The sequence below is a fragment of the Pinus tabuliformis genome, chromosome X (genome assembly GCF_031772625.1).
Source record: "Pinus tabuliformis cultivar Carrire ecotype Pingquan chromosome X, CPIR1, whole genome shotgun sequence".
Classification (NCBI taxonomy): domain Eukaryota; kingdom Viridiplantae; phylum Streptophyta; class Pinopsida; order Pinales; family Pinaceae; genus Pinus; species Pinus tabuliformis.
The window spans coordinates 643,421,925-643,437,312 of NC_142308.1; positions in this window are offsets into that span (position 1 = coordinate 643,421,925).

Consider the following 15,388-nt stretch of genomic DNA (forward strand, 5'->3'; position numbering starts at 1 on the left):
TTGGAAATAATATTTAAGGTGCCAACAGGAGTTGGTTTTCACTTCAAATTTTCTATATAAGCATGCCAACAACATGTTGGTTTTCATGTTATATATATATATATATATATATATATATATATATATATATATATATATATATATATATATATATATAAGTAAAATTTCTAAGGTGGCAAAAAATAAGAACTCTTCTCAACCATCTTCAATTCTGAATTATCTTAGAAAATTTTGACAAATTCTTCTTTTTTCAATGCCTTTTGATAAAGTCTAACTCGATGTCCATTTACTAAAAGAGGAGTTTTCTCTTCATCAATAGTCTTGATTCTAACTACACCATTGTCAAAGACATTTTCAACTTCATAAGGCTCGAGCTAGTGGGTTTGGAATTTTCCTTGGAAATTCTTGAACTTTTAATCGAAAAGTAATGCCTAATCTCCTGGATGAAATTTTCTATCTTTAATGTACTTATCATGCCATCTGGATCTCTATTGTTGAACTAGGCTGGTCTTCTGGAGGGCTTCTCATATTATTTCATAAAGCTCATTAAGTTTTCTCATCATTTACTTTTGTGCTTATGATAAGTCAAGATCTAACTGGACAATTGTTTTATAAGTCTGGATCTGGAACTCTATTGGAAGTAAGACAAGCTTCTCGGAGCTTTTCTGCTCTTGGTAAGGATTGCTTCAATCATCTTATTTGTATACTCAACTTGTCCATTGGCTTGTGGATGGTATGGAGTGGACTTTCGATGTTTGATTTTTTATTGCTCCACAAGCTTCTGCACTAATCTGGATGTAAAATGTGTTCCTTGATCTGTTACAATTTCTCTTGGAACACCAAAACGAGTGAAAACATCCTAAAAAAGAAATGAAACTACAACATTTTCAGTAGCAAAATAAACTTCTTTAACTTCTACCCATTTAGTGACATAATCAGTACATACTAGAATATACCTTTTTTTATTTGAAGGTGGGCTTATTGGACCAAAAAAATCTAGTGCCCATTTTTCAAATGGTTCAATGAGTACTTGTGGCTATAATTTCATTTCATTTGAAAGAGTGGGTTTGTCCATTCTCTGACAACTATCACACCTTTTAACATATTCCTTGGTATCCTTGAAAATGGAAGGCCAATAATATCCTAAAAGTAAGACTTTATAAGCAGTTCTTTTGTTAGAAAAATGTCCTCCACATGGTTCATCATGGTAGGCTTTAAGTATTTCTGGTATTTCATCCTCTTGAACACATCTTCTGATGATAAGATCTGGTCCTGTTTTGTATAACTCTTCGTTTATCCATGAATAAGATGTGCTATTGTGAACTATCCTCCTCTTTTCAATAGGAGACAAATGAAATGGTATTTTCCCTGTAGCTAAATAATTAGAAACATATGCACACCAAGGTGATTTAGTAGATACTACAAAAATATATTCATCAGGAAATTTATCTTCTACATGTTGATCATTATTATCATTCTGAATTCTAGATAAAAATGTAGCATTGTGTTCTGTTTTCGAGTCTATCTAGAATAGTGATGTTGAATTCTTGTAACAAAAAGAGTAATCTGGTTATTCTTCCATTAGTGATTGGTTTATTCATTAGGTATCTAATGGAAGAATGGTTTGTGTGAATGAAAGTTTCATAGCCACTTATATAATGTTTGAATTTGTTAATGGCATGAACTACGACTAAAAAGTCATTCTCAGTTACAGTATAATTTAGCTCTGTAGGAGTTAAATTTTTACTGGTATAATAGATTGCATAAGGAGTAAGGTCTTTTTTCCCTAACACAACTCCCAAGGTTGTATCTGAAGCATCAGTTGATATATGGAAAGGAAATTTCCAATTAGGTCCTTTTAAGATAGGTGCTTCAGAAATTCTCTTTTTCAAAGTTTCAAAGCAGCTTAACAATCAGAATTCTAATTGAATTCACAGTCCTTAGTAAGTAGTTTAAAGAGTGGAGACGCAATTTTTGTGAAGTTTTCTATAAATATTCTATAATATTCAGTAAAACCACGAAAACTCCTAACATCTCGTTGACAGTTTGGCATTGATAATTTAGAAATGACCCCGACTTTAGATGAGTCTACCTTAATTCCATCTCCTTAAATATGGTGACCTAAAATAATTCCTTTGTTAAACATCATGAAACATTTGTCATGACTTAAGGAGAGATTTGTTTCTTTACATCTTATTAAAACTTTTTCTAAATTTTCAAGTGATTCTTTAAAAGAATCTCCATAAACTATGAAATCATCCATGTACACTTCCACACAATCATGAATAAGATTAGAGAAAATTCCTAGGACTACTCTTTGGAATGTTGCCAGAGCATTGCATAATCCAAAGGGTAGTACTCAGTAAGCATAAGTTCCCCATGGACATGTGAATGTGGTTTTATCTTGATCTTCAGGTGCTACCTGAATCTGCTTATATCCACTAAAACTGTCCAAAAATGAAAAATATTTTTTCCTTACTAATGTGTCTAAGACTTGATCTATGAAAGGTAGTGGAAAGTGGTCTTTTAATGTTCCTTTATTCAATTCCCTGTAATTGATGCATACTCTCCATTTTCCATTCTTCTTTGGAACGATTACTAGGGGTGAAACCCACTGACTCTCTGATATCAGATAGATGAAATTTACATTTAGCAGCTTTTTCAATTCCTCCTTAACAATTTGTTTTAGATTTGGGTTCAATCTTCATTGTTGTTGTCTAACTGGTCTTGCACTTTGTTCGATGTAGATATGATGTATGAAAGTTTTAGGATCAATTCCTCTCATATCAGTGTATTCCCATGCAAAAGCAGAAGAATGTTTATGTAAGACTTCTACCAGTTGATTCTTTTGTAATCCTTCCAAGTTTTCATTAACATTCAAAGTTTTACTTGGAAATATTTCTATTAAAGAATTCCCAAATTTTTCCATGGAGAGCAATGATACTTGTCTAGATGAGAGATATTCATTTCGACTACGGTCATAATGTGAGGAAGATTCATTATTTTCCAATAGATTTAAAATTTGGTCTTCCTCTCTTACTTGTTCAGTAGTGAAAACAAGTTGTATATCATCTTCATCATCTATCCATTCCTCATTCTCTGTTTCTATTGTTGTTCTTGCAAGAGGGTATAATGTAAATTTCTTTGTAGAATTTCCATCTGAGATAAACATGTCACTTAATCTACAACTGACGAAAGCATCAGTTCTAGCTAACCAAGGTATTCCTATGATTAATGGATGTCCTCCTAAATTATTCTTGGGTGTTAAGACCATGAAATCAAAAGGATATTCCCAAGAATCTAAGGATACACAAACATCCTCCAACACACCATCAAGTTTAATCATAGACCTATCTGCTAATTGTAATAGTGTTGGTGTGTATTGAAGGTTAGGAAGCCTAAGTGAATCCATAACTTGTTTACTCATTATGTTTATGGCTGCTCCTAGATCAACAATGTGTTTGGTATTTATATTCCATTGATGTGAATTTTTACAATGGGGCTTCTTGGATCTAGATATTTTGGATTGTCGTTTTCCCCATCATGATGTCTATAATTTTATTGACTAATTGAATTCTTTTTATGTCTTTTCTTTTCCTTCCTGATATTTGAGTACTTAATACCTTAATCGTTTTTGCAAAGATTGGTATTTCTTTTATGGCTTGTAATAAAGGAATTTTGATATAGACATTTCTTAATTCATACAACATATTATAATCAGGCAATGTAATTTGTTTTTCTACTCCTTTATCAATTTTCAACCATTCAAGGAAAGGTGGTCTAATTGATACCGAGAGTTGTTCTATAATAGGAGTATTTATTGGAACATTTTCTGTTTGATTATTCTCTTTCTGAGGGATAGAGGTCTCTCCTTCTTCAGATTGATTTTTAGGTTTTTGAAGATTTGGTCTTTCTTCCTTAATAATAACAGGGGGTTTTCTTTGTAGCACTCTTCCAGACCTTAATTGGACATTATTTGGATATAGTGGAGTTATTACATAAGTTTGATTATTTTGCCCTCCATGTTGTACACAGGTTGTTGTGGCATTTTATTATTAGGATTCAGAAGTGGTTGAGTGGGTAGTTGATTTGGTTTTTGTATAAATGGTAGGGAGAGATGTGGATTTTGATTATGAACTTGGATTTGAGGTAATTTATTAACTTGGGGAATTTTATTAGATTGGGGTAGAAATTGCGGTGGAAGATAGGATGGTGAATATTGTTGATATTAATCATACGCCCCATTAGGACTTTTCCATCCTTGATTCCAAGATTGTGATTGTGGCCGAGCCCAAGGCTGCAAAGATGGATTCCAATTATTTTGTGAAGACTGAGAAAATTGTTAAGGTTTGAAGCCTTGTGGTTGATTTGGATGGGAGTTTTGCAATGGTCTCTTGGCTATAAATTAAAGAGGGTCTACTTGTTTTGGTATTCCTTCATCATTAAATATAGTCTTGAGACCTGGTAAATAAGGACACTCCTTAGTATCATTATTATCTGCACATATGGCACAAGTTTCTATAGCTTTTGAATCTAAGGGACACTCTCTTAAGGCATGCTTCTTTTTACATCTAGGAAAAAAAATAGTTAATGCAACATTTTCAGATTTTTGCTTATTCTGTATTTTAAGGTTGTCTATCTATCACTTGGACTCCCTAAAATATCTGTCTTGAAGGTATCAAGTAAGCTTCCTAATTCTGCCTTGCTGACTGTCCCAACTACAGATTTATTAATTCTTGATAAGAGAGGGTGATGTAGGAGCATCCTACTCAGAATATTATTGTTCATTTGGTTGATTAAAGGGGTGATGTTTTTAATTGTTTTTAGGAATCTTGTATAGATTGAGTGATAAATCTATGTGTGAGTTTTTCAGTTGTGAAATATTCTCAACTATGTGAGGATATCAAGGATAATTGATATGTGTAGATCTCGTAGAGATCTTAGGGATTACGAGATCCTAAAATAGGAATTAGTTGAGTAAATTATGGGAAAAATCATGGATTTAGCATAATTCGTAATTATGTAATTAATCTATAAATGTAAGCTTGCTAGGAGAGTGAAAAAAAATTGTTAGAAAGTGTTAGAGAGAGCTAAGTCATGGGAGAATAAATCATAGCACGAGATGTTCTGAATATATATGGAAATACTGTTATGAATGAAAGGATTTTTGTGTTCAAAACTTATTTCTATGTGATATTTTATTATGTGATTTGATTTCATTGATTCTTTAAATCGTAGGATGAATCCTCTATTAAATACATGCAATTGTGTGTGACATTAAAACCTTTAGTGGAGGCTAGCGTTTGAGGATCGCCTGCCCAAAATATTTAATTTGTTGATCATCGATTGAAAGCAGACAAAGAGTGAAGGAACTAACAAATCATCATTGATCACAGGATGGATCAATGATGATCAATTTGGGAGAAGATCGACGATGTTTGCATGGTGAATGTGGACGCACTTTAACAAAAGAAAGAGACCCGATAACATTATAAAATTGAGTTAATTGCTAAATCAATCGTGACTGTTGAAGTGATCTGACGGTCATTGCATGCCAACAAGTGCAAACGATAATTCCAAAATCGGATGCGATAACTTATAGAATTGAGTTAATAGCTCAGTTAATCGTGACTGTCTGCATGAAGGGATCAGATCTGACGGTAATTGCATCACAATATGCACGAGGTTTAATGCAAATTTCGGATGTGATATTTTATGGATTGTGATTTAATCCAATTGAATTTTGGATCGATTTTAGCTTCTCATTATGAAGGGACGAGATACGATGAATATCTCTCCAAAAGATGCATGTTTGTTAGCATAAATTTCAAACACAATAAGGTTTGAACTAGATTTTAATTGGTTTGGGTTCTGCGCAAGAGCTCGGAGTCTAATAGTTTAATTAAAAAGGGGTTTAAATAATTTAAAATTCCTGAATTATGTAAAGTTGCGGTTTTCCCGTCATCAAAATGGTATCAGAGCAGAAGAATATTCTGCATGCATTGGAAAAAAAAATGATTATATTGCGGATTAGTCAGCGTTGGTCTTTATATTTTGTGCAGAGTAACAGCAGAGGAAGGTGAGAAGATTTGTAGCAGCCTAGAGCAAGCAGTGCTCATATGGTTCTAGAGAAGAGAACCAGAGAAATGCCAAAAGACTGAGCTCAGAGGAGAGAAGCTTGGTGAGGTATCGTGTAGCAGGGAAAAATTGTTACTAAAAAGGTTTTGTTGCAACTTATGAATGTTGTTATGAGAGACTAAGAAAGCATATGACAAGGAAAATTAGAGGTGCAGTGGAAGCAAAGCGAAAAGAAGAGGAGTCAGTTTTAGAATTTGATTGAGGTAAATATTTTCTTTTATTGAATTTCGAATATTGATTTGAGTTTGAAGAATTAGTAAAAATGAAAATGGAGAAACTTAGGAAAGTTTCAAATAAATGTCAAACGAGTCATGAAGAGCGTAGAATAAGTATTGCATTGATGAGATCAGAGTTGAATATACTACAGGAATGGTTTCAAGAGAAGGAGAATGAAGACCGAAGACATGGATGGAGAATAAGGAAATGGGTCAAGTGGAATCTATTGCAACATAAATGGAATGCTATGTTGATGAAAAAACTTGAACAAATACATATTTATTTGTTGCAGAAGGAGAGACTCATAGGAATTGAGTCATAGCAAAGAGGATTTGCTGAAATCTAGAAATTCCATGGTGGGAATTTGGTGCTTGAAGCATCAAAAGAGACCGAAAGGTCTGATATTTTTAAAACTGATAGTTGTCTGTGAATGCAATTATGGTACTAAATAATGAATTTGTTGCTATAGAGATAGCTAATGACCATTGTTATGATCAAGAAGACTTTCGTGAACCTGAAGGAAATTGGGATGATTGTTTTTCATTCCATGAATTAGAGTTTGCAGCTCAATTAGAGAAGGAAACAGTAGCTAAAGAGATAGAAGCCAAAGAAGTTGAGACCAGAGAAAATCTAACAAAAGGAGGAAAGGACACCATAGAAAACATCAATTGTGTTGATGTGATTAACAAAGAGGAATTACTCCTAGAGCATGGTGGATAAAATTTCTTTACAGATATACAGAATTTGGTTGACAGTTCAAGTGATGATTATGGTGAAATTTTAGATTTAGTTCTTACTAATCTCAACATGATAGAGTTACCTGGCAAAGCTATAGGTGCAGATGGTGAACCAGTTCAAGACTCTTTCAAAATTTGGAAACCAGGAAAATGGGTATTCAAGTTTCCACATGCAGTTCACAAGTCTATATTTCCATAACATAGGATGATGAGGTATGGAAAGTCGAGAATCATGTTTAATCATTCTCTGAAGATACTATTCTTTGAATTTAATGCCAAACTACTTGATGAAGTTATTCCTTTGAAGGACCATCAACAAATCAAAGTTTTGAATCCTGGAGGTAGCAAGTCATTTGGACTTGTAGCTATCACATTACTACATAAAAGTGACAAACCTCATAGACAGGATTCTATGATTTTTTTCTACATCAGGAGTCTGATGTAGGAGGATCCTGCTCATAATATTATTGTTCATTTGGTTGATTAAGGGGGTGATGTTTTAATTATTTTTAGGAATTTTGTATAGATTGAGTGAGAAATCTATGTGTGAGGTTTTCAGTTGTGAAATATTCTCAATTATGTGAGGATATCAGGGATAATTGATATGTGTATATCTCGTAGAGATCTTAGGGATTATGAGATCCTCGAATAGGAATTAGTTGAGTAAGTTATGGGAAAAATCATGGATTTAGTATAATCCATAACTATGTAATTAATCTATAAATGTAATCCTACGAGGAGAGTGAAAAAAAAGTGTTAGAAAGTGTTAGAGAGAGCTAAGTAGTGGGAGAATAAATCAAAGCATGAGATGTTCTGAATATATATGAAAATAATTTTATGAATGAAAGGAGTTTTGTGTTCAAAACTTGTTTCTGTGTGATATTTTATTATGTGATTTGATTTCATTGATTCTTTAAATTGTAGGTTGAATCCTCTATTAAATACAGGGAATTGTGTGTGACATTAAAACCTTTAGTGGAGGCTGGCATTTGAGGATTGTCTGGACAAAATCTTTAATTTGTTGATCACCGATTGAAAGCGGAAAAAGAGTGAATGAACTGACAAATCATCATTGATGACAGGATGGATCAATGATGATCTATTTGGGAGAAGATCGATGGTGTTCGCGTGGTGAATGTGGATGCACTTTAACAAGAGAAATGGACCCATTAACATTATAAAATCGAGTTAATTGATAAATCGATCGTGACCATTGAAGTGGTCTAATGGTCGTTGCGTGCCAACAAGCGCAGATGATAATTCCAAAATCGGATGCGATAATTTATAGAATTGAGTTAATAGCTCAGTTAATCGTGACCATCTGTTTGAAGGGATCAGATCTGATGGTAATCGCGTCGGAAGATGCAGAGGTTTAATCCAAATTTCGGACGTGATATTTTAAGGATTGTGATTTAATCCAGTTGAATTCCGGATCGATCGTAGCCATTCATTATGAATGGACGAGATCCGATGGATATCAATCTAGAAGATGCATGCTGGTTAACATAAATTTTGGACGCGATAAGTTTGAACTGGATTTTAATTGGTTTGGGTTCTGCGCAAGAGCTCGAAGTCTGATAGTTTAATTAAACAGGGGTTTAAATAATTCAAAATTCCCGAATTATGTAAAGTTGCGGTTTTCCTATCATCAGAGGGTCTGTAGGACTCTTTCCTACTCATGCTTTACCCCTTGAGATATGTACACATATATCACAAATATCTGCAAATGGAAGTTGATAAATATATGCTTTCCCTATTAGGTTAAGGAGATCAATCCATTCATCTTTGATAGCTTTGAGAAGGAGGGCTTTCAAAGTTTCCTCATCCAAATTATCCATTTTTTCTCTTTTAATATTGTAGACAAATCTCTCTACTAAGTCTTCAAGATTTTCATCTTCTTTTTGTGTCATTTTGAAGACTTCATCTTTAAGGTTACTAGGCATACAGTAATCCCTATATTTTCCTATGAAAGCCTCTTTCATTTGTGCTAATTTTCTTATAGAATTCATTCCTAAGCTCATGAACCATTTTAATGTTGAATCCTTTAAGGTAGCAGGGAACAATTTCAGTTTTTGAGCATCATGCAGATAGTCATATGATCTACATAATACTTCAAATTCGAAGAGAAATGTCTCTGGGTCTTCATTTATTTTTCCGTGGAAATTAGGAAGAATTGAGGGTGATATATTTTTCATTGTGAGGGTTGTATCTTCATCAAAAATAGGAAATCCAAAAGGATCTTGATTTCCTCTACCTCTACCCCATCCTCTATATCTATCTCCACCTCCTCCTCTTCCTCTCCCTCCTCCAATCCTATTTTTCTCACCATTGACATTGTGTACCTCTCCTTCCCCTTCTTCATCCATGACAGATTCCTTAGAACTAATGTAAGGTTCTTCTAATTATTCTATTTCCTTTATCAATGGGTGGTCAAAATAAGTTTCATGTTCCTCTTCTTCGCTAGGAACTTCTAGTTCTTCTCCTAAAATTTGTTCACCAGTGGAGGATAGAAAAACTACTCTTGTAGTTGGGGATGTAGGATTTTCTTCAATTACAACTTCAGTAGATGAAGTAGGTGAATTTCTTGATTGGATTTTTGATCTTGAGACTTCAAGAAGTCTTTGTCGACCTACAAATGGAATTATGGTTTGTGTAGGTGGTGTGGAATTTCGAAGTCGTGGTGAAGTGAGTGGATTTGTGGGAATTAAGCTTCTTCATCGTCTTAAAAATCTACCTCTAGAGTCTCTATCCCTACACATATCATGTTTTGAATTGATAATTTTTCTCTCTTTTTTTTAACTTCTTTTTGTACTTCCCCGGCAACGACGCCAAAATGTTTAGCCAGTTTAATGTTCTTAAATTGTTAGCATAAATTATCGACCAGGGCAGGTATACTGATGAAGCACAAGTGCACTATATGTGCTAGACGTTATTTTATGTCATTAAGATATCTATGTTATTGTTAAGGTCTAAACTTAGAATTAATATGGAGACGGTATTACTAACTATATTAGAGTATTGTTCTTAAAGTTGTTAGCTGGTTATCCTAAAAATTAATCTCAGTTGAATCAAGTTTTGTGGATGGTTGGAGAGTGATCCTAAACTCTACTTTGTTAGACTGTTTTTGATTTTATCTTGAATTTTATGCTGCAGCCAAACTAGATTACTATGTGCAAGAGAGATCTATTCTATCAAATTGAAAATGAATGATGTCTAAATTTAATTGCCAAGAAAAACACTGTCACTCTTTAACTAATGCAACACTACTCAAACAAGAACTAAAACTGATAAACTGGAAAACAACTAAGCTGTGAAATGAGACAGTTGAATTACACTAGGTAGAAAGCAAATGAGATGATCAAATTGTACCAGGTAAAAAGAAAATGAAATAACAGGATTATGCTAGGTAGAAAGCAAAGGAAATTGCTTATGCAGAGAACTGTTTAATTGCGAATTCCTTTATACTGCATTTCAAAAAAAAAAACAAAGCATCCATAATTTAACTTTAATAAATCAAAGAAATCTATTTGCAATCGATCAAAGACCTATACCGAACATAGGGGACCTCCATGAGACAATCGACAATCTTCAATCAACACAACATGGAAAATATGAACCAAGTCTATTACTCACAAACAAGTTCAACATGATGTTCTTCAAAATTTACATATAGCAGCGCGCACCAAAACACAGAGTGCCCATTTCTCTTATAAAATTTATCCAAGTAACAGTATGAGAGTTTTAAGACTACATATCTTTATTTTGATCCCTATTAAACAAAATATATTGCTAAATAATCGATTTGCTATTTGGGAAAGAAAATCGATAAGATTTTGGAAAATTCGGACTCTTTCCCGACACGTAATCTTGCAATTGACTTTGAGGTTGACCATGTTACAGTGCAATATTCTTGAAGGATTGGCTCGAGAGAATAGGAAATAATCCACGAGGGGATCATTCATCATCCATCCATATCTTCTTTTGCTTAGCTGGTGCACTTGAACCCTATCAACAATGGAGGTAGCTGTAGAAATACGGATTAGTTGTAGAAATAGGCCAATTCAGTAGCTGAATGAAAACTTTAATAAAACAATAAGGTATATAGACAAAATATGAAAAAGATGACATGTAAGTGCTTACCTTAACAAAACCTTGTGTCTATTGAATTTATTTAGGTGATAGGTATAGGAAAAGGGAAGAAGTATATGCAAAAATGATGTCAACGTAAGGCAATCCTTAGACTCTACAATGTTGTTATTAACTATCCTACATATGATAAAGAGCTTTATGCATTGGTGCAAAGTTTGAAGAAATGGAAGCATTACTTGACGAGTAAAGAAACCATTATTCACACCGATCATCTGCAATCTCAAACAAAATTGCAGCAATCAAGGCACTTTCGCTGGATGGGATTTTTACAGTAATTCCACTTGGTATTCAAGTATAAGAAAGGTATTTCTAACAGAGTTTTCGATATGATTTCTAGATTGGTTGTTAATGTAGCCATTTTACTGAAGAAAAATTCTGTTTTTCCTAAAAGTTATGTTGAACAATACACACATGATGATGGCTTCAAGAGGTATATTCAAAATTGAGTCAAGGCCACCAAGTTGAGAAATTAGACTACCATGTACATGATAATCTGTTGTATCATTTGGGAAAACTTTGTGTTCCATAGGGAGAGAGAGTAAATGTCACAAGGGAAGCACACACTTCTCTTATTGCTAGACATTTCGGTGCAAGTAAAACAATGGCAAATATTTATAGGTATTTTTACTGGCCTTGTATGCTTGAAAGTGTGTCACATTTTATCAAAGGTTGTTCATTGTGTGCAGTCAATAAGCCTAGTAATAGGACACTAGGATTGTACACACCACTTCTAATACCTTCACGTCCATGGGGAAGTGTTTCTATGGATTTTGTAGGAGGTATTCCTTTATCAAGAAAATGTGATGATTATTTGTACGTAGTTGTGGATAGGTTGAACAAGATGTGCATATTAATGCCTTGTAAAAAACAAATTATAGTTGAACAAACAACTCAAATTTTCTTTCAAAATGTATGGGTTCATTTTGGGTTACCTACTTCTATTCTAAGTGATCGTGATTATTGATTTGTTGGGAATTTTTGGTCAAGTTTATGGAACTTGATGGACACCCAATTGAAGAAAAGTACAACCTTCCACTCGCAAATAGATGGTCAAAGTGAAGTGGTTAACATGAAAGTTATTCATTTGCTAATAGGATATTGCAACAAACATCCTAAGTTGTGGGATGAACAGTTGCATTATATTCAACATGCTTACAATCGAGAAAAACACTCTTCTACTCTAACTTCGCCCTTTGAGGCATGTCTTGGTTATTTTCCTAAATTTCCTTTGGATTTCATCTTTTAGAAAGATGTAGATGTAGATGGACATAGCGACATAGATAGATCAAAGAAATTGATTGAGAAAATTTTGTTGTTTCTCCAAAAAGTTCAAGAACAACTAGAAAAGAGTCAAGACAAGTATAAGGCAAGACACGATAAGCATCATGTGGATCATCAGTTTCAAGTAGGTGATGAAGCTTGGCTTTACACTAGAAAGGAAAGGCTTCAAGGTGAAGGTAAAAAGCTGAAACCAATCCATTATGGTCCATTTAAAAATTTGGAAAAGATTAGTAATAATGTTTTCAAGCTTGATTTGCCTTCATATATGCAAATTTATTATGTTGTTAATGTTGAAAATTTGAGATTCTATGAGCTTTCTTTGATTGAAGATCAAGGAGAAAGTGTACATATTCTATCAATTGAAGATTTTTCTCCAGAATTTCTTGATGAGCTTCAACAAGACACCAAACTTGGCAGAAGAACGAGGTCATCAAAAAGGGGAAATGTTGATTATCTTCAAGTAGGTCTCAGAGGTACAAATCCATCAAAGTCCAAATGGACTGAAGAGGGGAAGGTGAGAGAGAAATACCCTCATCTATTCAATAACTGAATATAATATTCTAGGGTCCAAAAGGCTTCTAGTGGGGAGGAGTGACGAGGTGCTCAAGTTTATGCTAAAAAATGAAAGTGTCAGAATTTTGTCAATCTCAGCTTCAGATCGAAGAGCTCATCATTTTGAATCCAACGGTGTGAACGACACTCAAATCCGAGCTTATATACAGAAGTTAGAGAAAGTCAAAGTTTAGGTTTGACTTAGACACATGGCAGGATTGGATGACATGGAAAAGGTCCTAGCGAATGGGGAAGTTGCAAGTGGCAGGTTGCTACTGGGTCCCACATGTCACATATTGGGGAAAATATAGAGGACACAGGTTAAGAATTGACCCTCGACAGGTTGGTTTGTGATTTGTGATAATCGCAATCACATATCGCACCAAAACCCTGCTAATATTTATGTTACCCCTGGTACTCAGCTGATTACAAAAGGTCCCCAGAAGCGATATGTTATACACTATATTTCATAGCCTGGTGGGTTCGCTGATATCACAGTTATATGGAATTTAATATCTGTCGAGGGAAAATGTCGATTGCGATTTGCGATGGGGCTCTGGACTCGATATTTTATGGACTAGGTTTGATAATCCAGGTGGGTCTGCAGTGGTATGGGTTTTGGTATCTGCCGATGGAATGCGTCAATTATGATTTGCGATTGGGTCCCCAGATGCGATAATTTATATGTTAAGTTTAATAGTCCCGGCAGGTCCACCGTATCACAATCTCATAGTGCCCACCTAGTTCACAGTCCATAAAACGATGAGACTCCACCGATTGCGATTTGAGATATAGTCGACAGGTAATGGCTTGCGGCGTGGCCAAATTCTCACTCAGTTAGCATATTTTAGAGCGAATTTGTGGGATTATGTCAGTTTTGGAGCAATTTGTGGAACAAATAGTGGGAGAACTAGGAGAAGTCAAAACTTCTTCAATTCTTATCCAAATTGGATGAACAAAGAGGTGAGATGGCCATTTTTTAGTATTCTTAACTCATTGAGACAGGTTTTAGAGGCATCTGAGCATTCCAAACACACTTTGTTGTAATTTGAGAATAATAGAGAGGCCCAAGCCATTGGAAGCTGGACCAAGGAGACGTAGCTCATGAGGGGTGAACTCCTTTATCATGTGTTTGTTGTGTGTTGTATTTTAATGTTCTTTGCTATTATTTTTCTGAGCTTTCTACTGCTCAGCATATGTTTTATGTTAATTTGTTTCTAACATTTACATAAGAAATTCTCATGGGAATCAGTGAATTAAGAAAAATATTGAATCCTTAAACACTTGATAAGCAAATGATAAGCATCTTGGGTTTTATTTTGAATGGGGAATTAACACAACATTACTAATCTGCTCCATTTCAAATCACATAGTGTGGTGGTTGGTATAATTTCCTCCTCAACTTAATCCATTAATTCACCTAGGGTTGTTGGTGAGGTTTGGGAGGGTGAGAAAAGTTACCGTGTTGAATTCTTATAGGTGGCTAAATAGGAAATGAACAACTAGAAAAGGAGGTGCAAGAGAAAAGGATGAGCCTTTTTAAGGCCAGATCATTGAGGAGGTTTAGGGATGGGTATTTGACCTAGTTCACTCATGAACAAGAGAGACCAAGTTTTTAAAAATTGTAGAAATATATTTGTTGGTAGATAACATAATTTCTCAATATTGGAGAAAAACAAGGTAGGACAAGAGGAAATTCTTCACACAATTAAAATCTTTGAGGGTAAATTTGAAGCTATGTGCAAGGGGGCATTCATGTTTGAAATCTCATTCACCTAGGTCCTCGAGGAGAAACTACTCAACAAAAGGAGGGTGGGTCAAATATCACCCGTCATGTCCCAATCACTCTTAAGGGTGAGTTACATCCCTCAAACTCATCTTAGAACCAGGAGAAGAATGTTAAGATATTTGGGGATGTGTATATGGAGGATCAACTACCACCCCACTCTATTTTATCCTTGGCTAGATTACTCTCAATTTCACTTTCTCTACTTATATGTTGTTATGAATTATCATAGGCAACTTGATCTTGCAAAATTTCCGGATGCTCTAGTTAATACACAATACCAAGTTGTGTTCAAGTGTTTGAATATTAAGCTAGCGGGTGGATTGGTTTCACTTGAGGTAGTTAACCATTAGGGATTGGTTGTGATTCTATTTTGTCCATAATGTGAATCATGTCAGGGTTTTTTAGATTAAAAAAAAATCCTAATATGCCATGTGTCAACTCCTCGTTAAGCATAAAAGGAACATCACATCTCCTCAATTTTGAGCATTACACCAAATAAATGTATTCAACCATAAGGATTTGTTTT